The sequence below is a fragment of the Mauremys mutica genome, unplaced genomic scaffold (assembly GCF_020497125.1).
Source record: "Mauremys mutica isolate MM-2020 ecotype Southern unplaced genomic scaffold, ASM2049712v1 Super-Scaffold_100070, whole genome shotgun sequence".
NCBI classification, from domain to species: domain Eukaryota; kingdom Metazoa; phylum Chordata; order Testudines; family Geoemydidae; genus Mauremys; species Mauremys mutica.
In genome coordinates, this window is record NW_025423259.1 from 1,189,613 (window position 1) to 1,211,167 (window position 21,555).

Below are 21,555 nucleotides of genomic sequence, written 5' to 3' on the forward strand. Positions count from 1 at the left end.
TCCCAATTCTCTTCTAGAAAGGCCTCCAGGCTGCCTGCCCAGCCCAGCAAAAGTGGCCAGGAGAAAGCCCACACTGCTGCTCTTTCAGGTAGTTGAAGGCTGCTATCAAATCCCCCCTCACTCCGTCAGTCCGTGGCAGTGCATAGGATTCTTCCATCCTAAGTGCAGGACTCTGCACTTCTCCTTGTTGAACCTCCTCAGATTTCTTTTGGCCCAAACCTCCAATTTGTCTAGGTCGCTCTGGACCCAAACCCTGTCCTCCAGCGCTTGGATTCTTTACATGCTTTCACAGAGCGAAGAGCACATGTTCCATGATTTCATAGGGCAGAGTTTTGTGCTTTCGGGAGCTTTCCCTGTGTGAATTTGACAGGTGGATCAACATAGAGACACATTGTGACCCTTCTCAGGGTGCTGAGGACTGTGAGTCTCCTTGTTGCCACCTGCCACAAGGAAGAGGGAGTTTTGCATTTGGCAGCTGGATGTTAGTGACCAAACTCACCAGCCTGCTGGAACTCAAGCACCCTCCTCTGAGCTACAGCAGCCACCCTAACCCCTGAGTTCTTTCAATGTGTCCCCCTCTGGGGTCCAGCCCAGATCACCAGATACTCGGTGAAATCCCAGATCCTCTCTTCCCCAAGTATCCCAGGTTACTAGTTTTACTGTGGACCATTGCTACTGTATCTCACACAGCACCTGAGTACAGTTATCGAACAAGCAAAAAATTTATTTAACAACGGATAGAGATTTAAACAAACAAACGTGAGTGATGGAAACCAACTGTTACCAACTAAACAAAGGCAGAAAATGATAGAATAGAAAGGCCAGCACAAAAAACAGAGAGAGGAACAATAAGATACTAAAAGGACAATGGTTGGAACTCTCCATTTCTCTCAGTCTTTGGACTGATGGGTAGTAGAGCTGTAGCAACAGTTGAGGAACCAGGGTAAATTAAATCTAAGGTTTGAGCTGCTAGTGAAGCATTTCCCACACTCACGGCATTCATAGGGCCTCTCTCATCCGTGGATTGTTTGATGCCTAATAAGGTGCGAACTGCGATTGAAGGTTTTCCCGCACTCAATGCATTCATAGGGCCTGTCCCCTGTGTGGATTCTCTGATGTCTAGAAAGGTCTGAGCTGCTAGTGAAGCTTTTCCCACACTCACGGCATTCAAAGGGCCTTTCCCCTGTGTGGATTCTCTGATGTTGAGAAAGGTTTGAGCTGCTAGTGAAGCATTTTCCACACTCACGGCATTCATAGGGCCTCTCTCCTTCGTGGATTGTTTGATGCCTAATAAGGTGCGAACTGCGATTGAAGGTTTTCCCGCACTCACTGCATTCATAGGGCCTGTCCCCTGTGTGGATTCTCTGATGTCTAGAAAGGTCTGAGCTGCTAGTGAAGCATTTCCCACACTCACGGCATTCAAAGGGCCTCTCCCCTGTGTGGATTCTCTGATGTTGAGAAAGGTTTGAGCTGCTAGTGAAGCATTTTCCACACTCACGGCATTCATAGGGCCTCTCTCCTTCGTGGATTGTTTGATGCCTAATAAGGTGCGAACTGCGATTGAAGGTTTTCCCGCACTCACTGCATTCATAGGGCCTGTCCCCTGTGTGGATTCTCTGATGTCTAGAAAGGTCTGAGCTGCTAGTGAAGCTTTTCCCACACTCACGGCATTCAAAGGGCCTCTCCCCTGTGTGGATTCTCTGATGAACAGAAAGGGCTGATCTTTGAGTGAAGCTTTTCCCACACTCACTGCATTCATAGGGCTTTTCCCCTGTGTGGATTCTCTGATGTAGAGAAAGGGCTGAGCTGTGAGAGAAGGTTTTTCCACACTCCCTGCATGTATTTTTTCTCTTTCGCCTTAGGATATCCTGCTGTGTTGTGGTTTCCATGAGGACCTTCTGAGTTCCCCAAGAAGAAATAAATTTATCCACTTTCTTCCCTGGCTGGTTTCCTTGATCTGTTTGTGGTCTGTGCTGAATCTCCCAAGATTTTCCCTGCTTATGACTCCTGGACACATTCCTTTTCGATCTTTGAGATAATGCTCTGTTTTTACCCACTGGCTCAACATTTTCAGGCTGAGAATTCTGCTCCTCTTTCTCACATGCCATTGCATCACCTGCTGTGACAGAGACAGAAACCTCAGACAGGGATGGAAAGGGGAAGACCAAACAAAAACAAGTGCTGAAGACAGGTCAAATAAAAATCAGGAGCTGAACTCCCCCAAACTCTTCCCCCAAATAGGAGAGAGGAGGGGGATGAATTCAGCCTTCACATCCCATCCAAATACGCAGGGGGAAGGGAGGAAGCTACTGCCTGGTGTCTGCTAGGATCTATAGGAAGCCATGAGCTATAGTTACCCTGAGGATATGACCCCTGCTAGGGATAATAATGAACTGAGAGACCTCCCCAAGGGCTTAGTTGGGCATTCCAGATGTTTCCTTCAGGCACTTACAGATTCTGAGGTGGTTTAATGTTTCCTCACCTGTGCAGGGAGATTTCAGGATCTCTCTTTCCTTTGAACCCTGGAGGTCTGGGACCCATGGCTCTTCCCCTTGTTCCAGCTGGGAGATCACATCAAGTTGGAAAACTAGAAACCCTGCTCAGATGAAAGAAAACAAAGGAGTTCAGTTGATTTCATAAGACTTGGTCATAAAAAAAACATTCTATTCATTTAACTTCAGTGCTTAGTGTGACCTGGTGGGCCAGGGGCAGTTCTCACTGAAAATGCCAAGATCAGGGCAGGCTGAAAAAGGGAGAGCAGATGCTCCCAAAACTGCTGGTCAACACTGAAGTTAAACTCACCGACCAGTCACAAACTGTGCTTCTGATCACCCACGCGGGTTATCGAGAAGCTGAAAAAAGAAATCACACAGCCCCCTTTATTGCATCCCTGTTCTCTGACTCCTAATCAGCAGCTAGGTCCAGTACAGTGAGAGGTTATTTAAAAACTCTGCTCACATAAACAAAGTGTTCCTCTGACCCCAAAGGGTCAGCCACATCACCAGGTCAGTATAGGTTTGGATATTACCCAAAATTCCATCCTTCCAGCCAATCCTTTAACATCTAAACTAAAGGTTTAAATGAAAGAAAGACAGAAAGAAGTTAAATGGGAACGCAGTCAGATACATTCCAAAATGGATATATCAGGTTCTTAGCAGTATTGGTGAGTTGCTGGCTTGAAAGTCCGTCTGGAACACATCCACAGTTTGGATGGGTCATTCAGTCCTTTGTTCAAGGCTTCAGTTTGTAGAGAAGTTGCTCCAGAGGTAGGAAGGGGGATTGAAGACAAAATGGAGATGATGCAGCTGCCCTTTATATTCCTTTTGCCATGTGGCCTGTACTTCCTGTGTTCCAAACACAAGATTCACAGCACATGGCATGGAAAAGCCTTGGAGTTCTCAGTAGATAGGCATACCCCGGCATGTCTTGCTGACTCAATAGGTGTATCCCCTTGGTCCTTTCCATGGGCTCATTGTACAGCTGATGATCATCAATGGGCCATCAAACAGGCTAGGCAGTGTTGATCCCAATATGTCTGGGGGTGTCACACAGAAACACTGCACAAGTCTGGAAATACAGATATACCCTACATATCTATAACTCACAATACAAAGGTGATACAAACATAGAAATATTATCATACTTGGCAAATCATAACATTTTTACTGACACCTTACATGGCATATCGAGCACAATTCATTGCAATTTTATCAGATTATATTACTATTTTATTATTACTACCAAAGTGTCTCACAATTCCATCCAGTGTCACACTTAGTAAACCAGTGAATTCCCAGGACCAGTTCCCCAGGTCCTTGAAGATGCCGAACACTATGCTTATAAGGGATTGAAATACCCACATATCTGCTGGGAACACACACTCAGACACGGTGTCAGTCTATACCCCTGTGTTCACGCTTCTAGAAAATTATGATCAATTTTGTACACAGTATGGCTTGTGAGGTATCATTTGAAAACGCATAATCCACTGAATATTATCCTCCTGTTAAAATGTGTAGTAACACTGTATGTAAAGTTATGAGATTTTACAGTATGAGATTACTGAAAATGTTACAATTCTGGGGAACACCCACAGAGCAGTTCCTCAGAGACAGCCAGGCAAACAGCTGGTCAAACAGCCATTCTCCTGTAGGGGGAAGGTGTGAAGAAGACATTTACATTCCATCACAGGGACCTCTTGAAGCTGTTGTGGAAAACAACCACACGATTGATTTTGAATCAGCTCAGCCTGAGGCTCTTTTCTTAGTTAAAAGTGCGCAGGGGGCGACAGCTATTGGAATACTGTCCCCTGAGCTAAAAATCACACAAGCCTTTTAAAGCTTAAAACCCCAAACAATGACACATACGTTGCAAGTTAATTACCTCATTTGGAATATATTGCAAAATATGATGCAAGCAATGTTGGAAATAATTAAGAAAGGGATAGATATGACAGAATATATCATATATCATATTTGTAAAAACAGCAAATGAATCCATGATAGACCCACATTTTGAATACTGCATGCAGATGTTGTCGCCCCATCTCAAAAAAAGATATATTGGAATTGGAAAAGGTTCAGAAAAGGGCAACAAAAAATGATTAGGGGTATGGAACAGTTATGCCAGACCTAACCCCCAGTTTCACTTGAGCAAACAGGAGCTATTTGACACTGTGCGATATGGCTCCTGTGCTCTGTTCCCAAAGTGTTCTGCAGCAGGGGAGGGTCTCTGGTAGTGTGTGTGTGTCACTGGCATATTGGGGTGATGCTGAAACAGGACAGAGTAGAGGTGGTATTGTGGGGCTGGCGTGAACCTTATCTCTTCATTTCCCCTTCCAAGAACCGAGGGGACAGGAACCCTTACCCAGCGAGGTCACAGTCTCATAGTTCTCCTGCATGACATCCCAGTAGAGGGCTCTCTGAGCGGGGTCCAGCAGAGCCCACTCTTCCCTGGTGAAATACACAGCCACCTCCTCGAAGGTCACCGGCCCCTGAAAGAGCAAGAGTCCAACACTCAGGACCTCTTTCCCCACTCACAGCCCCACTATTTGTGGCAGAGAGGAGCCAATCAAATGGAAGCTCTGGGTGGATCACAGTCAACAGATTCCCACCCCCACCCCGCTCAGAATATCCAGCAAATACCAGGGTGAGGGGACGAAGAGAGAGCCCCTTGTCTCTCCCAGCAGATCCATCACACACCTACTAGCCATAGACGGACACAGGAGATGGAGCCCCTAGCAGGGTCCAGGGAGAGCTCCCTGGTAGGAAACCCAATAGCCTCCCCATGGTGAGGAGCGGGATATGAAGGGAGAGGCAGCTCCAATAAGCCTGACTTATGGGTGCCCCTTTCATATCTCACAGCAGCCGCTGGTTAGTGAGCTCAGGCTCCAGCACTGGGAGTCTGGTCCGTTTGACTAGCTCCATGTAGGTGGACTATTCTCTTTCTTCACAAATTAGGGCATTTCCACCTCCCAACCTCCTGGGTCTGTTCCTAGAATCTAGACCACTTATTAAATAACTCCCAGCAGGTTTGCCACACCCTGGCCTCCTCCTTTCCCCACCCTGTGCATTTCCTCCCCCGCTCCAACCTCCAGACCAGACTGTGCAAACCCTCCGATCTCCGGTGTATTTGCTGTCCCTCTCCTCCAGCAGGAACCCAGCAGCAACCCCCCGATAATCTCTACCTGAGTTGGCTCCACTGCAGCCATTTCTCTTCCCTGTTCCACGCCAGGCTGGGATGAGCTGGAGCAAAACATGGACGCCATTCTGCAGCCTGTCTGGGGGAGAAGGGCAGTTGTGGGTGTTTCAGAACCAGTTTTAGTTAATTTCACATCAGAATTCCCCCAGGCCCTTTCCCTGCAGACAGACACCATAGATTCTGCCATGCTGGGAAATGCTCAATCTGTTTATTACAATGTAGACCTGGTCCCTCCTGCCAGGCTAAACCCACAGAGACATTTTTAATCTCCCTTCTCCCTCCGCTCACCCCATAACAAAGTCTATGAACACAAGGCTAGAAAAGAGCAGAACCAAAGGAGTCACTGTGGGGGATTCCCTCGGACACTGACCCCACGGCAGCCACACCCCAGCAGGGGGAATATGGAGTCAGGAACTGGCTTTTCCTCTCTCTGATCCTTGTTTTGTCCACTGGAAAGTGGTTCTGCCCAGGGATGCAGCAATACATGTGTCTGGGTGGACTAGAGAGCTGGAAATCTCTCCCCCCTCATTTCTCCCACTGCCCCTTTCAGTCTCTCCTTCCCCTGTCCTCTCTCCCTGCCCCTCTGGCTGGGACAGTCCCATTCCTGGGGGCTTTGCTCTCCCAGGGCTGGATTTTCTCCTGGCAATTGCTACTGGGAGGAGAAATGAGGAGGGGCTGTTTGTGCAGAGTCACTTCCTTGCCAGACCCGAGGACTTTCCCTGAGGTCTTTCAGTTACCTGGAGACTCTGGCTCAGAATTTAGTATTAACAGGGCCCAGGGCTGCCCTAGGGGGCTAGGACCAGCTGGAGAAACTCATCCCCTGGGCCGGGCAGAGAAGCAGCTTTAATTCAGGTCACTTCCCAGCACAGAACCCCACTGGGGGAGCAGCAGCTGCTAAGCCTGATCTCCCAGATCACAATGGAGGCTGCAGCCTCTGACCCAGGAAGCTGAACCCCAGTATCCTGAGCAGAGAGGGACAGAGCGTTTGAGCAGCTTCCCTCCTTTAGCTCTCTGGGGAGAGCAGCTAATGAGAGCCCCTCCTCACGGGGAGAATTGCTGGTCTCATTTGCCCCACTGTCTATCCTGGCAGTGCTTGGGGCCAGGATTCTGGCACAAGCTAATAAGGGACAAGAAGCGAGGTCAGGAGCAGCCCCCAGAGTCCCTGGCCAGGGAGCTCAGATACCCCTCAGAGCCCCACCGGCCAGACAACCCCCACCAGATCTTCTTTGCCAGGTTGGGAATCCCAAAGGGTTCCCCCCACCAAGAGACCCCAACAGCCAGAGACCCCACAAAAGAGACCCCCGCTGGGAACTCAGTCCCTCACTGCCTGCCTAGGACCCCCTCCCCCCACCCTCCAGCAGGATCTGCCCTGCCCTTTGCCTGGCACCCCCTCCGCCCCCCTGCGGGATCCCCTGATGCTTTACAGGGGCACCCCCTGGCCTAGCACCGGGGATTCTCCCACACACACTCTGTGCACTGGGCAGGGCAGCGATCCCAGGAGTCTGCGGGGGAAGCCCAGACAGAGCCCCTGGCACAGCACCAGGCTCCCTCTAACCCCCTGTCCCGCCTCCCCAAGAGACGCCCACCCCGGCTGTTCTGCAGCCAACAGGCGCCCAGCGATACCCACCTCCAGGACCCACAGCCTCAGGGCTGGGCACATCACAACCACCCCCTGAAACCCCAAATCTCCAGAACCCACCAACCTCACTAGGGTACCCCCTGCCCAGGCACCCAGAGGCCTCCCCCTACCACAATCCCCCTTCAGCTGCTATCTCCCCCCACAGCCCCATCCACACCCCCAACCAGCAACACTGTTACCTCACAGTGCCTGAGAAGTGGATAGAAAGTGACCACCGCCCCCTGCTGGCCAGTCACACAGGTAAAGGGAGCCCTGGGGGATGCTTCTTTAACAGGAGAATGGAAGGCCTGGAGGGACAAAATAGATAAGACATTTCCATGGCCTGTCACTAGCAAATAATGGCCACCATGGATCCACCCAGAGGTGGCTGAATCTTAGCACTGCGGGAAGCAACCCCTCACAGAGGCCATTTGCCATGGGGCTTGGGATACTTCTGGACCCACACTGCACTCAGAGTGACCTCCTCATCCCATGCCAGCTGGAGAAAAGAAAAGGGTCCAGCCAACTCTCCCGTTACCAGCTGGGAACCACTGAGCCCCAAACAGGGGGAGGCCTCTGGCTTTGATGTGTATTAAATATCTGGCTGGTCTCTTTCTTCGGCAAACATTTTAACAGAGATAAAGGAGGGAACAAATGATTCGCAAAGGAAATGGGAAAGATGAACTCTGGGCAATTTAACCCCCTGCGACCTCCAGGATGGAGAAGAACTCAGGACAACAGGTTCCCTTGAAGGAAGAAGTTGCTGGGATTTAGAAACAAGGGGAACAGCCCCAAACCCGAGACAATTTTTAACTGACATTTGATAATGACATAGAAAAAGGCAAAACCTGAACTTTGAGAGCAATGTTCAGAAATGAAAGAGAAAGGGTGGAAATCTGAGAGATTTTGGATCCATTTTGCAAATTATAGAGAGGAAAGTGGAAAATCAGAGGGATTTTATATCAGTTGTTGATAGGAGGTAAAATCTGAGTGTTTCACATCAATATTTGATAAATGAATAAAGAGGAAATGGGCAACATTTGCAAACATTTTATATCCATGTTCAAGAATCTGAGAAAAGGTGTAAATCTGAGATTTTCTTGGTATTTTATAATTAAAGAGACAGGGGGAAATCTCAGGGCATATTCAATTAGAAATAGACAACTAGAGAGCAGTGGGGCAAACGTTTAGGTTATTTTATATGAATCCTTGAGATTTGCAAAGCAAATGTGTCACAAACTGCGTATTTGATAAAATGAGAGAATAACACCAAGATCTGAGGGGATTTTATATCGCTGTTAACGAACTAGTGGAAAAGGGGGACTGTTGGACTGGATTTTATATGACTGTCCAATACATAAATACAAAGTCATTGTTGCCCCCCCCCACCATTCCCATGGGCAGCAGGGAGCCCTTTGAGGAGCTGATTTAAAGGGCAAGGGAGGGGGAGCTGGAAGGTTCCTGGATGAGGGAAAGGGGCAGCAGTGGGGGATGGACAGGTGACTGGCGGTTGGTAGTTAGGGGGCAGCAACTGGGATTGGGAAACAGGGGTCTGGGCAGTCCCCATGGGGGACACGTGCGCCTCCCTTCCCTGCCCTGGCAGAGACCCGGCATCTCATAGAAGATCAGGGCTGGAAGGGACCTCAGGAGGTGTCTAGTCCAACCCCCTGCTCAAAGCAGGACCAATCCCCAACTAAATCCCCAAATGGCCCCCGCAAGGAGTCAGCTCCCAGCCCTGGGTTTAGCAGGCCAGTGCTCCAACCACTGAGCCATCCCACCCCCACTCCAGGGGCAGCCATGTGCTGGGGAATGACTCAGGGCAACAATTTCCCACCTACACAAGGACAAATCGCTGCAGATGAAATGGGTGGGAAAATGCCCCTCACTAGAGAAGATTTTAAACTGACGTTTGAGACTCATGGGGAGAACAGGGGAAATCGGGGGAGACGGAAGAGCTGATCATTGGAGGGGAAAGGGGGGAATCGCCCCAGATTTTATAGCCCGTGTGAGATACTGAGAGAGAAAAGGGGCAGAACTAGAGAGAATTTGTATCGGGGGCGAGAGGCAAGTGGCACAAACAGGGGAAGGATCCAATTAACCCCCCTCCCCCCTTCGCCCGCCCGCCACTCCCCCCCCCTGGGAATTTCCTGGCTGCCAGAGACAGTTCAACCCCCCCGCACCGCGTCCCACTGACCTTCCCCTCCTACAACTCCAGCTTCTCCCCTCCCTGCCTGACACCCCCCATCTCCCCCCACTCCACAGGGGATCCCCCCACCAAGTCCCAGTCTCTGCCCCCCAAATCCCACTGGGGCTGAGGCAGCTCTGAGGCTTCTCCCAGGTTCCCCGGGGCAGAGTCACTTTCCTGCCCAGCCCCCGTGCCCCCCCCCCGCCGGGTCTCTCACTCCCCGGGGGCTCCGTGGGAGGCTGGACACCAGGGATGCAGGACGGCAGGAATGGGGGTGACAGGCCTCCTGTGCCTCAGTCTCACGGCGGGACCGAGGGGGCTCGTCACTCTCCGGCTCGGGAGCACTGGGAAGAACCGACCGTGGACGGGCCGTCGCTGGGGGGGGGACGGCCCCGCGCAGGCGCTGAGCACGTCCTTATATCACTTCTGTGGCGGGAAAAGCGCTGAGGAGATGGAACGCTGAGGGCTGGTTTTGGTGGGAAAAACCGGTTTGGACTGGTTTGAGCCTGTGTCCTGATGGTAAACAAGTCCCCTCTTAGAGCTGGAGTCCAGGGGTCAATAGTTCATATGCTCCAGATTGGATCTTGTTTTAAAGCCAGTGATTTACCTCATAAACATCTTATTAACCAACTAACTGAACATATTGAACAGTTTATACTTCTCACACCTAACAATGAGATAAAAAAAATCAACACAGACAAACCTTATCGGTAACAGCTAATGTCCTAACTGGGAAATCAGCAGCGGTTTGTAGCGGGGGGAGCGCACAGTCTGAATGTGTATGACCCGACCCCAGCCCCCAGCCCCACATAGCAGTGGGGCATGGCACTCTCTGTGCATTGGTGTGGTGGCTGAGTGGTTCACCAAGCAGTGACAATCCAAGGAGGTTCCCTGAGTCAGTCTCACTCCTGAGGAGATTCTGCACCAAAAAAATTCTGTGCACAATATTTTAAAATTCTGCAAATTTTATTTGTCAATAAATAAATGTGGAGGCTCCAGCATTGCAGGGCGGAGCACAGGCTGCTGGATGCACAGAGGTGGGAGCAGCAAAGAATCCTGTGGCACCTTATAGACTAACTGACGTTTTGCAGCATGAGCTTTCGTGGGTGAATACCCACTTGGTCGGATGCAAGAGGTGGGAGATCACCCTGCAGCCCCATCTCCCATCCAGTGAAACAGACTTGGTGGTGAGGCTGCAGCTCTCTGCTGCCTACTCCAGGAGCTCTAAAAAGACTCCCCAGAACTGCTCATGAGGGGCACATGTGCCTTCCCCTTGCTTCCCCATCAGAAAGTCAGAAAGCCTGAGCAGCTGGCCCCGGATGATTTGAAAGGGCCTGGGGGCTCCTGCCACCACTACCGGCAGCACAGCAGGACTAAAGTGGATTCCTGCCCACCCTCGCTCCGCATGGCGCACCACTCCCAGAAGCATCTGGCACATCCCTGCGGCTCCCATGGGGTGTGTCTCTCGCACGCTGCCCCCACCCCAAGTGCCAACTCTGCCATTGGAACTGCAGCAATGGGAGCTGCAGGGGTGGTGCCAGCGGGCAGTGGTGCCAGGAGACCCACGCCCCCCAGGCCTCCTCCATGTAGGAATTCAAGCCAGGTGGGGGTGTGGGTCACTTTCGGGAGCTGCCCAAGATAGGTGCCACACCCCAACCTTCTGCCACAGCCCAGATCCCACACCCCGCCCACACCCAAACTCCCTCCCAGAGCCCACCACTGCCCCCCAACTCCCTGCCCCAGCCCAGAGCCCACATCCAAACTCCCTCCCAGGGTCCGCCCCCCCTGCACCCCAACCCCCTGCCCATCCCAGAGCCTGCACCTCGTGTACCCAAACTCCCCCCCAGCGCTTTCGGGGGGGCGAGGAAGGACGGGCAGGACTTGGACCAGTTCTGGGCATCACCAAAAGTTATATAAACCTGGTGACGCTGAGCTGGAGCCCTAGTCACTGCACATCTCTCTCCTTACACAGGGGGGACTCCGTGGGGCAGGGCGCTGCTGGGGGTTTATTCCGTCCTTTAATGGCTGTGGAAGGGTGAACAGGGAGAGAATTTGCTCCTCTGTTCTCTGCGGAACACGTGCAGGCAGCCGGATTATCTCCAGGGCTGTAACAAAACACGAGCTAGCAGAGGGGGGAAGGGATTTCCTGCAGGATCTATTCCCAGTGCAGCTCCCAAGCTGTGCCCTGGTGAGCTGTGCCCAGGGGATTTAGATGCTTTATGTAAGGGGACTGTTGCCCCCTTACTAACATTCAGTGGGGGTGTTTGGTTGCTAGCTCCCAGCACTAAAAAGGGAGGGGTCGATGGGAAATCAGGAGCCTGAGACTGACAGTCCCCAGGAACAATGTGAAGAGACCAGTGCTCCAGGTCAGCCTGATTGACAGGGCGGGCAGGCTATTCAAGGAGTCAGGAGGCCAGGGGGGTCCCGTCCTCCCTGTGAGCTGGAATTGTCTGAGTCACATGGAGTGGGGCCGAGCTAAGGAGAGAGCAGGGGACCCAAGCTGAGCTGATGGTAGCAGAGCTGCAGCCCCAAAGCCAGAGCACAGCCCAGAGAGAGCAGCCCTCCCCTGGGAGCAGAGCTGTAACAACTGGAGCCAGAGAGGCCAGACAAGCAGCCCAGGGAGCTGAAGGCAGAGCAGCAGCAGCAGCCGTGCTGAGGCAGAGCGGAGCTGGAGCAGTCCGGAGCTGGGTGCGGTGAGCAGTTGGGGAGAGCGAGGGGGACCCTGGGCAGTGGGCCCAGCACAGGGAGACGCCTCAGCCAAGAGGCCCTGCAGGCCAGACTTGGAGGGGGATCGTAACCCTGACAGGGCGGGGGTGATGCTGGGGAGAAGGGTCCTGCCACCTAGAGCCTGAGAGTGTGTGGCCACCGCCAGAGCAAGTGTCCAACCTGCAGCGTCCCTGCAGCACAGCCAGGGCCTGAGGAGGCGGCCTGGGACCTACAAGGAACAGACTGTGAAGTGCCCTGATGTCCAGAGACACTTTTTGTGATGGTCCCTGCCACAGAGCAGGGTGATGTGTTTTCCTTTAACCTTTCCCATTTTTTCTTATTTTTTAAATTTTATTGTTAATTAAATAACTTGTATTTGCTTTAAATTGCATGATGTGATCAGTGGGTCAGGGAGGTGCGCAGTGCAAAGAGAGGGATACCCTAGCCCCTGTCCTGGGTGACCACAGCAGGGTTGGGGGGGTCAAGTCCCCAGGAATCCTGGGCCCAGCCTTGTTGGGGTTACGAGGACTCTGCCAGACAGGAGAGTGGAAGGGGAGTCCTCAAGGGCAGGTAGGCCTCTGGGTAAAGGAAGTGGGAGCGAGGACTCAGATCCTTTTGCCAGCCTACTTCACCGGGGTAGTGCAGAAGCCAGGAAAGTTCCCCAGAATAGCAGGACCATTCCCCCACTTACATCTAGATACAGTACCAGGCACGTAGGAGGATTTCCCCTTCTGAGTCATGGAAGCAGAAATTGACTTTTCCTTTCCAAATTTAGCTAATGTTCAGAAAGAGACTCTAACACCTGCCTTCCAGATCTGAACACCTCAGACTTCAGGAGTGCTCAAGCTCAATTTGGGCAGCTGTTACTTCATTTCTCCCAAATCAAATATACTGATCCACTGTCATTTGCTGTAGAAAAAGTAGGATAAAATTGAGCAAGAAATGCTTCCCAGTGGTTTTTAGGACTGGAATTGCTATTTTCAACAGTGATTGCCATTTTTTTTCTAGTTTTGTTTGTTTGAAAGGAAGACAGTGATATTGCATTGGCAAATTCCCCAGAGAAAGAAAGAATAATAAAGGCACCTCAACTTTTCCTCATTTATGGAGGACAGTCTTATAATATGCATCCAGGTATCCTCCAATCACACAAGCTGAAAATTGTTCCATTTTACTGCAGTTCTGTAACCATATGGGAACCAATCCTGTCTGTGTTCTGTGCACATCCAAAATTCCTGCTGAATGACCCATCCTGGGAGCGAGTTACCAGTGCCCCAGGGCTGGGGCGGCAGGGGGCGTGTGGGTTGGGGAGCATTGGTGGGGGGGAAGGGGAGAGCCCTGATCTGGGGCAGCACAGGATGTGTGGGGGGAGCCCAGGGCTGGAATGGCAGGGGGTGTGGGTTGGGGGGGGGAAGAGCCCAGGGGTGGGGAGGCCCAGAGTTGCGGCGGCAGCGGGTGCAGGTTGAGGGGAGCCCAGGGCTCGGGCAGCAGGAGGGTGTGAGGGGGAGCCCAGGGCTGGGATGGGGGCAGCCAAATTTTTTTTTGCTTAGGGCGGCAAAAAACCTAGAGCCGACCCTGCCTCCATGCACTGTGAAGTATGTAGGAGCGGATCATTATTATCCCTACTTGAAAGAGGGAGAAGCTGAAGCTGAGAAAGGAGAATTGAGTTGTCTGAGGTCACAAAGCCAGTCAGTGGCAGAGTTGGGAATAGGACCCAAGAGCCCTGATTTTCAAACTAACCCTCGGACCTTGAATTTCAGACACTGAATGACCTGAATAAAGTGCTCTCAGATGAGCTCCAGACCAAAAACAGTGACAGTAATTATTCAGCAAGTATTTGAGGAGAACTGCAAGGTTACAGAGAATCATGAACTGCTGAGAGACAATTAATGCAGAGAAGCAGCAAAATTCATCAAACATAGAACTGGTTCTGACTTATTTCCTTGGTCTTAAAAGAGAACAAGGACCTGAGTCTCCTCCTTGTCAATAACCCCCTGCTCAGCCAATCAGGGTAGAGACTGAGGACGGGAGGCTGAGGGTTCTCACCAGAGAGCCCAAAGGATGGCCCAGGTCACTGGTGGGGATCACTGCCCGAGCTCTATTTCAGCCCCATATTTTTGGGTGGACCTCCCACAGTGGGAGCTGCAGAGCCCTCCTCTGTGTCTGTCTGTCTCTCTCTCTCTCTCTCCTGCTGTTGGGAGGGGAACAGGAGAAAGGACAAAAGAAGCAAAAGACAAAGAGAAAGGAGGGAGGGATGGATGGAGGAAAAGATGAAACAAAAAGGACAAACCCCAATGTCCCCAGTGATTCTAAGGGACAGAATCCCAGGTGCGCAATAAAATTCTGCCTCCTTAAGCTTGAGTTTTCCATGCTCAGAATTCAACTGTCACCAGATGGATCAGACTGAACAGGTTTCAAACTCCAGGAGGCTCTTACCTTCTAAACAGGGACGGCTGTTTTCTAGTAAAATCACTACAAGGGAAGGAGAAAACTTGAAAGAGGTTCCTCCTGGTGCTCACGTCCGTGAACCCGAATACTCTCTCTCAGTCCTCAAAGAGAGACCAGGAGAAGGAGACTTGCTGAAGCAAAGCCACAGGGGTCTCTGAGGTTTCCCTGGCCCCACGCCCCTGTCCTGCCTCCCTGATGTCAGCATCTCTCTGTGAGGTCACCACCTCCCCACCACCTTGGATCAATAGTCTGAGGTCCTGCAAAAGGCCTTTGTGATGTCACTGCCGCACCCCTCCCTTGCTGTGCCAATGTCCTGCCCCTGGCCAGGCACTGTGGAGGTTTGAGCTACTCCCTGTGGATCACCCCACTCAAGGAGCGTTCGTTCTAGGCAGCAAGCCGGCTAGACAGGGAAACATCAGACGCTGCTCCCAATGCTACACTCAGTTTTTCAGAAATTAGTCGACTTTATGGCCAGAAGAGACCATTAGAGCATCTAATCTGACCCCCTGCATATCACAGGCCTTCTGTATGACACAATAGTGAGTTTATTAACCAGGGTCCACCCCTCCCTCACTGTGAATAGTACATGAACCAGCCTTGTAATGGAGCTGAGATTTCCCAAGAACTTCAAGCAAAATACACCAGTTTCATAAAACAGATTTATTTACTACGGAAAGATGGAGTTTTAAGGATTATAAGTGGTAGGCATAAAAGAGCAAAGTAAGTTACCATGGAAATTAAAGATAAATTCACAATCTAAACTTTACACCTGATTACACTAGGCCGTAGTTCGGTTATGCCACAGGAAGGCTTAATGCTCGAGCTGCAGCACATGCTGGGCAGGCTCTAGGCCGGGCTCCCCACGACAGGAGAGAAGAAGACGACTCGGCCCCTGGAGGGGCAGGCTGGGGCTTCCTGGATCCCATTTGCTCACAGCCAGTGCCCTGCCCCCACTCCCATGTCATTAATGGCTCCCCCAGGTCAGCCAGAATGGAGCAGCAGTTTTCACTGCACCAAGTCCACTTATGGCTTACAGGCAACTCCCAGACCCACCACAGCCCACCATGTCGGCCAGAAAGGAGCCCACTCAGCCTCGCCATTGCTGCTTTTCCTTCCCCCCAGAACCCCGCTTCTCCTGGGCTGCAAGGAGCCATCCCTGGGAAGCCAAGAGGTAGGCACAGGATTCTGCCTCCCAGCAGCCAACCGCACCTCCCCCGGCTTTGCAGAACGAATGGTGATGCTCTACTAACCCCATTGAGCCGCAATGATGTGCTTACTTTCTGCCCTGTCTTTCTCAGCTTGACTTTCCTCTTTTCCCCCATTCCTGCCTCACTTCCTCCTTTGGCAAGTCACGCAGAGGAGGCCAGCAGGAAGAGCCGGCCTCCACCGGCCAACCTCCCAGGGCAGAGGAGGCCAAGCCACAAGCCTCCAAAAGGTAACACGCCGCACTCCTCTAGGTTCTCCAGCCTGATGCCAAGGTGCTTTCTCCACTGCTGTCAGCACCCTCTGTCACGCAGGGGTTGGAGTTATCCCACGGACAGGCCAATAGGAGAAGGAGGAGGCCTTCCTGAACAGCAAGGGGATCTGGGAAAAGGAAGCCAGCATGTTTCTGAACCAGGGGCCTTTTACGTGTTAAGCAAATGCGATAACCACCACACTACAGAAACTCCATCTGCTTGGTTGTTGCTCACCCTAGCACAGACCGATGGACAAACCTGGAGAAAGTGGTGACAGCCCTTCGATGGGTCAGCTGGCAGAGCAGAGGACTGGAGCGGGCACTCAGGAAGTCGTCCTTACGTCGCCCTTGTGACTCCAGCTTGAGGGAGAGCTTCTTTTTCTTCCCCTTGCTGACAAAGAGCAAGAGAAGAATGAAAGGTCAGGTGGGCCAACTCGGTGCAGAAGCCCATGCTGCCTTTTCCTGCTGCATAGCCTGAAATGAGGGACTCGTGGCAGTTAAAGGAACTGCTGCACTTTCAGAAAACATCCCACCCGTGCACAAAGGGGGACAGAAGAGCCTGTTAGTCTAGCACGCTCCCAACTGAACTACTTCAGCAGCTGCTCGGTTTCTTTTTGGCCTCCTGCTTTTCTGTCTGGGATGTTGTTGTCAGCTGTGGCACAGAAAAAGGACGTCATTGCGAGCGGCCCATGAAGACAAGATTCACTTTTGCCTTCCTTGCTCGGCTTTACTTGCTTCCTCGCCCTATTCCTGCCTTAGTTCCTGGGTTACCTGAAGGCGACGGGGGGCCAGCAGTACCAGGAGGAAGTTGGGCAGCTAGACCCTGGTGGCAAAAGTCCTGCCACCACTTGCCACCCCCCTCTCTTCTCCCAGCGTCACATATTGGCCACCAGGGACTTGGTGCCCAGCAGTGCAAATGAAGGCAGTGGACAGAGCCACCCTCACCTTGAAGCTCCAGCTCATTAAACCACATCTTCAATCACTGATGGCCAATGAGAGACCGACATTGCTTGCTATTTTAGCACTTGGAAATGCCATTGGCCAATCTTTGGATCTCTTTAATGCTGCGCTTCAGTTCATGGGGGAAAGGCGAGAGAAGCGACCTTTGAACAAAGGGCCTGGGGTTAACATCCTAACGCTGTCTGTCTCTGACTGTAACACTATTTAATACTGGCCCACCCTGTGCTGGTGACAGTTCCATTGCTAGATGTTAGTACATTTCAGTTACTGTCAAAATTAAAAAGTTTCTATATGCTTAAAGAAAATGCATTTGTTCTATTTGCTTATATATGGCATGAATAAATACAGGTTTACAGAACCTAGCCTGCAAATTTATCATCTTATATGACAGAGAAAATCATGCATCGAAATTGTGCATCAAAATCATGAGCTGAGCTACAAATGCAATGAAAAATAAGATATTCAAAATTTTAACATATGGGGTGGGGGGAACCGAGGACACTTCTTGCCTGGGAGAGGCACTTGGTTTAGGGGAGGCCCTGTCAGGGAGAACAGGAGTTAGTGTCACACGCCTATTTCCAGGCTGTAATCTGTGGGCGTCCTGCTCTGGGGGAGGGATCGCGGTAGCCCAGACTCAGGGCTGGAACAGGCCCCGGATTGAGGGGGTGGCTGCAGGGTTTGCAGCGCTCTGATGTCTCAGACAATGTCTCTCTCCCAAAGCCTCAGATCTGCGTCCCCAGAAGGCTCCTGCGCTGCCTCCGCTCCTCTCACAGTCTATAGCAAGGAGCAGCAGCAAGGGTCAGGGATGAACCATAGGGCACTAGGTGTGGGGCAGAGGGTTCAGGAGCCCAGAGTGTTTGCCTGTCTGGGCATTTTGGCTGAGACCTCAGGGACACATTGTGAGGCAGAATCCCAGGCATCTTATGAAAGGAGCATAAGGACATAAGGACGTACGAACGGCCAGACTGGGTCAGACTGGGTCCATCTAGCCCAGTATCCTGTCTTCCCATAGCGGCCAAAGCCCGGTGCCCCAGAGGGAATGAACAGAGCAGGGAATCACCAAGTGACCCATCCCCTGTCGCCTATTCCCAGCTCCTGGCAAACAGAGACTAGGGACACCATCCCTGCCCATCCTGGCTCAGAGTATGTCCTCCATGAATTGATTTAGCTCTTTTTTTGAACCCTGTTATAGTCTTGGCCTTCACAACCTCCTCTGGCAAGGAGTTCCGCAGGTTGACTGTGCATTGTGTGAAAAAATACTTCCTTGTGTTTGGTTTAAACGGGCTGCCCATTCATTTCATTTGGTGACCCCTAGTTCTTGTGTTATGAGAAGGAATAAGTAACACTCCTCATTTACTTTCCCCACACCAGTCATGATTTTATAGACCTCTAGCATATTTCCCCTTAGTCAGCTTTTCTCCAAGCTGAAAAGTCCCAGTCTTATTATTCTCTCCTCATATGGCAGACACTCCATACCCGTTTCTGAACCTTTTCCAATTCCAATACATCTTTTTTAAGATGGAGCGACCATATCTGCATGCAGTATTCAAGATATGGGCGTACCATGGATTTATACAGTGGCAATAAGATTTTCTCTCTTATTCTCTATCCCTTTCTTAATGATTCCCAACATTCTGTTCGCTTTTTGCCTGCCACTGCCCATTGAGTGGATGTTTGCAGAGAACTATCCACAGTGACTCCAAGATCTCTCACTTGAGTTGGAACAGCTATTTTACATCCCATCGTTTTATATGTAGAGTTGGGATCATGTTTGCCAATGTGCATCACTTTGCATTGATCCACATTGAATTTCATCTGCCGTTTTGTTGCCCTTTCACCTAGTTTTGTGAAATCTCTTTTTAGCTCCTCCCAGTCTGCTTTGGACTTAACTATCCTCTGTAGTTTTGGAGCATCCGCACATTTTGTCACCTCGCTGTTCAGCAGATCGTTTATGAAGATGTTGACTAGTCCCAGTACAGGCACCACTAGTTACCTGTTTGCATCCTGAAAACTGTCCATTTATTCCTACCCTTTGTTTCCTGGCTTTTAACCAGTTATTGATCCACGTGAGGACCTTCCAGAAGTGAACGGAAGCTGGTACATTCCGGTATGGGGTACTGGCAAGAGCGGGTACGCTGTGCCAGCCCGGCCCGGCTTCCCCAGTCTGGTGATTTAAAGGGCCCAGGGCTCCCTGCAGCCTCCCAAGCCCCCCTGGCGGAGCCCCGGGGAGCAAATCACTGCCCTGGAACGCTGCTCTCTCCCGCGGCGGCGGGAGCTTCCTTACAGTGGGGGGGTCACTATTGTCTGAACTGTGGCACTCCCATGAAAACCCTTCCCCAAGGACCCACACTCACACCACCTCTCCCCCCGAGGCCACACCCACAGAATGCCTCTCCCCCCCCCCAAGACTCCCCCTTTCCCCCTCCATCATTTCTCCTAACAGCCAGTTAAGAGTGGTGGGGCCACGGCCCTCTAAACCCCCTGTTCCAGCACCCCCGACACAGAGCTCAGCAGCAGCGGTGTGTGTGTGTGTGTGTGCGACAGAGGCAGCTGTGGTGAGCTGAGCCAGTGAGGGAAGCGGGGGCAGATGTTGGGGCTGCCCCCTCCCCCTGCCTCAGGACTGGTTGCTTGCAGCAGCTGTCTGAACATAGAGACAGTGTGCGACACACTCCCTCTCCCCACACACACACACACAGTCTCTACCCCGCCACGCACACTGCAGTTGAAAAGCAGCTGGCAATCTAGTAAGATGCCCATGGAACAATGGGATAGAGAAACCGGCATCATGTGATGCTGTACCAGCCCATGAGGCATTGCAAATCCTTCCCAAAGCACCCTGCAGCCAGTTGCACAGCTACCCACAGTGCACTGCTCTCTGTGGCCATCCAAGATTCTAGCGTGGATGTGCTCTGGTGACACAAGGGTTATAGTGTGGACATGCAGCAGCTGTTTAATTAAAACACTTTAAAGCCGCATTACCCAATAGTGTAGACACAGCTTGAGGGTGAGACAAGACCCAGCTCCCTTGAAACTAAAGAACCACAAGTTTCTCTGTAGTTGGCAGGATTTGAACCTGTGGAGGGAGACCCCAATGGATTTTTAGTCCACCACCTTAACCACTCAGCCACAACTACTTGGTTGAGATGTGTCTCTCACTGCACTCTAGTTCTGTTCTCACTTAGTGATCAATTCCAGTTGTTTCCTCAGACCAGCTTCCACAGCACACTCACTGCTGTGCCCTTGTGTAAGTGTGTCCATGGCTGAACTGCAAGAATTCCTGCTCATTTCCCTTCTGGCTGGAGCATGAGGAGAGTGTGTTTGTGGTCAATGACATTGCTGTAGATTGTTGTCCATTTCCTGCCTTGATTCAGACAGTCCCTTTCCTGCCATATCCCCAGCACAGCAGTGATTGCAATAGCAGCGGGCAGGTTTTCTCTGGGGCACTGAGAGGGGGTAGAGAGGTGTGAGCGCTGGGTAGGGCGGGTCTCAGGGGAGGGGCAGAGAGGTGGGGCGGTGGGCAGGGCGAGTCCCAGGGGAGGGGCAGAGAGGTGGGGGCGATGGGCAGGGTGGGTCTCAGGGGAGGGGCAGAGAGGTGGGGGCGGAGGGCAGGGCAGGTCTCAGGGGAGGGACAGAGAGGTGGGGGCGGGGGGCAGGGCGGGTCTCAGGGGAGGGGCAGAGAGGTGGGGGTGGTGGGCAGGGCGGGTCTCAGGGGAGGGGCAGAGAGGGGGCGGTGGGCAGGGCGGGTCTCAGGGGAGGGGCAGAGAGGTGGGGGCGGTGGGCAGGGCGGGTCTCAGGGGAGGGGGCAGAGAGGTGGGGGCGGTGGGCAGGGCGGGTCTCAGGGGAGGGGGCAGAGAGGTGGGGGCGGTGGGCAGGGCGGGTCTCAGGGGAGGGGCAGAGAGGTGGGGGGGATGGGCGGGGCGGGTCTCAGGGGAGGGGCAGAGAGGTGGGGGCGGTGGGCAGGGCGGGTCTCGGGGAGGGGCAGAGAGGTGGGGGCGGTGGGCAGGGCGGGTCTCGGGGAGGGGCAGAGAGGTGGGGGTGATGGGCAGGGCGGGTATCAGGGGAGGGGCAGAGAGGTGGGGGCGGGGGACAGGGCGGGGTCTCAGGGGAGGGGCAGAGAGGTGGGGGCGGAGGGCAGAACAGGTCTCAGGGGAGGGGGCAGAGAGGTGGGGGCGGTGGGCAGGGCAGGTCTCAGGGGAGGGGCAGAGAGGTGGGGGCGGTGGGCAGGGCGGGTCTCGGGGGAGGGGCAGAGAGGTGGGGGCGGTGGGCAGGGCGGGTCTCAGGGGAGGGGGTAGAGTGGTGGGGGCGGTGGGCAGGCCTTGGGGTAGGGGGTGGAGAGGCACCAGGAGGCCTTCAGGGAGGAGAGGAGCGAGCGGAAGGTGGACCAGCAGGCCTCAGCCACAGTGGAAGAGCAGGGGTGGGAAGTGGCCAATGGGAGTGAGGGCGGAGCACAGGTGGGGCCTCGGAGGGAGGAGAACGAGTCAAGGG

The 21,555-nt window shown here is 52.6% G+C and overlaps 1 non-coding gene across 1 annotated transcript; it reads right to left on the reverse strand.

Annotated features, from left to right (window-relative positions):
• Positions 1-20,122: 20,122 nt before the first annotated feature.
• TRNAF-AAA lies at positions 20,123-20,204 on the reverse strand. The gene has a single exon. It is a non-coding gene; the product is annotated as a tRNA-Phe (tRNA).
• Positions 20,205-21,555: the final 1,351 nt, after the last annotated feature.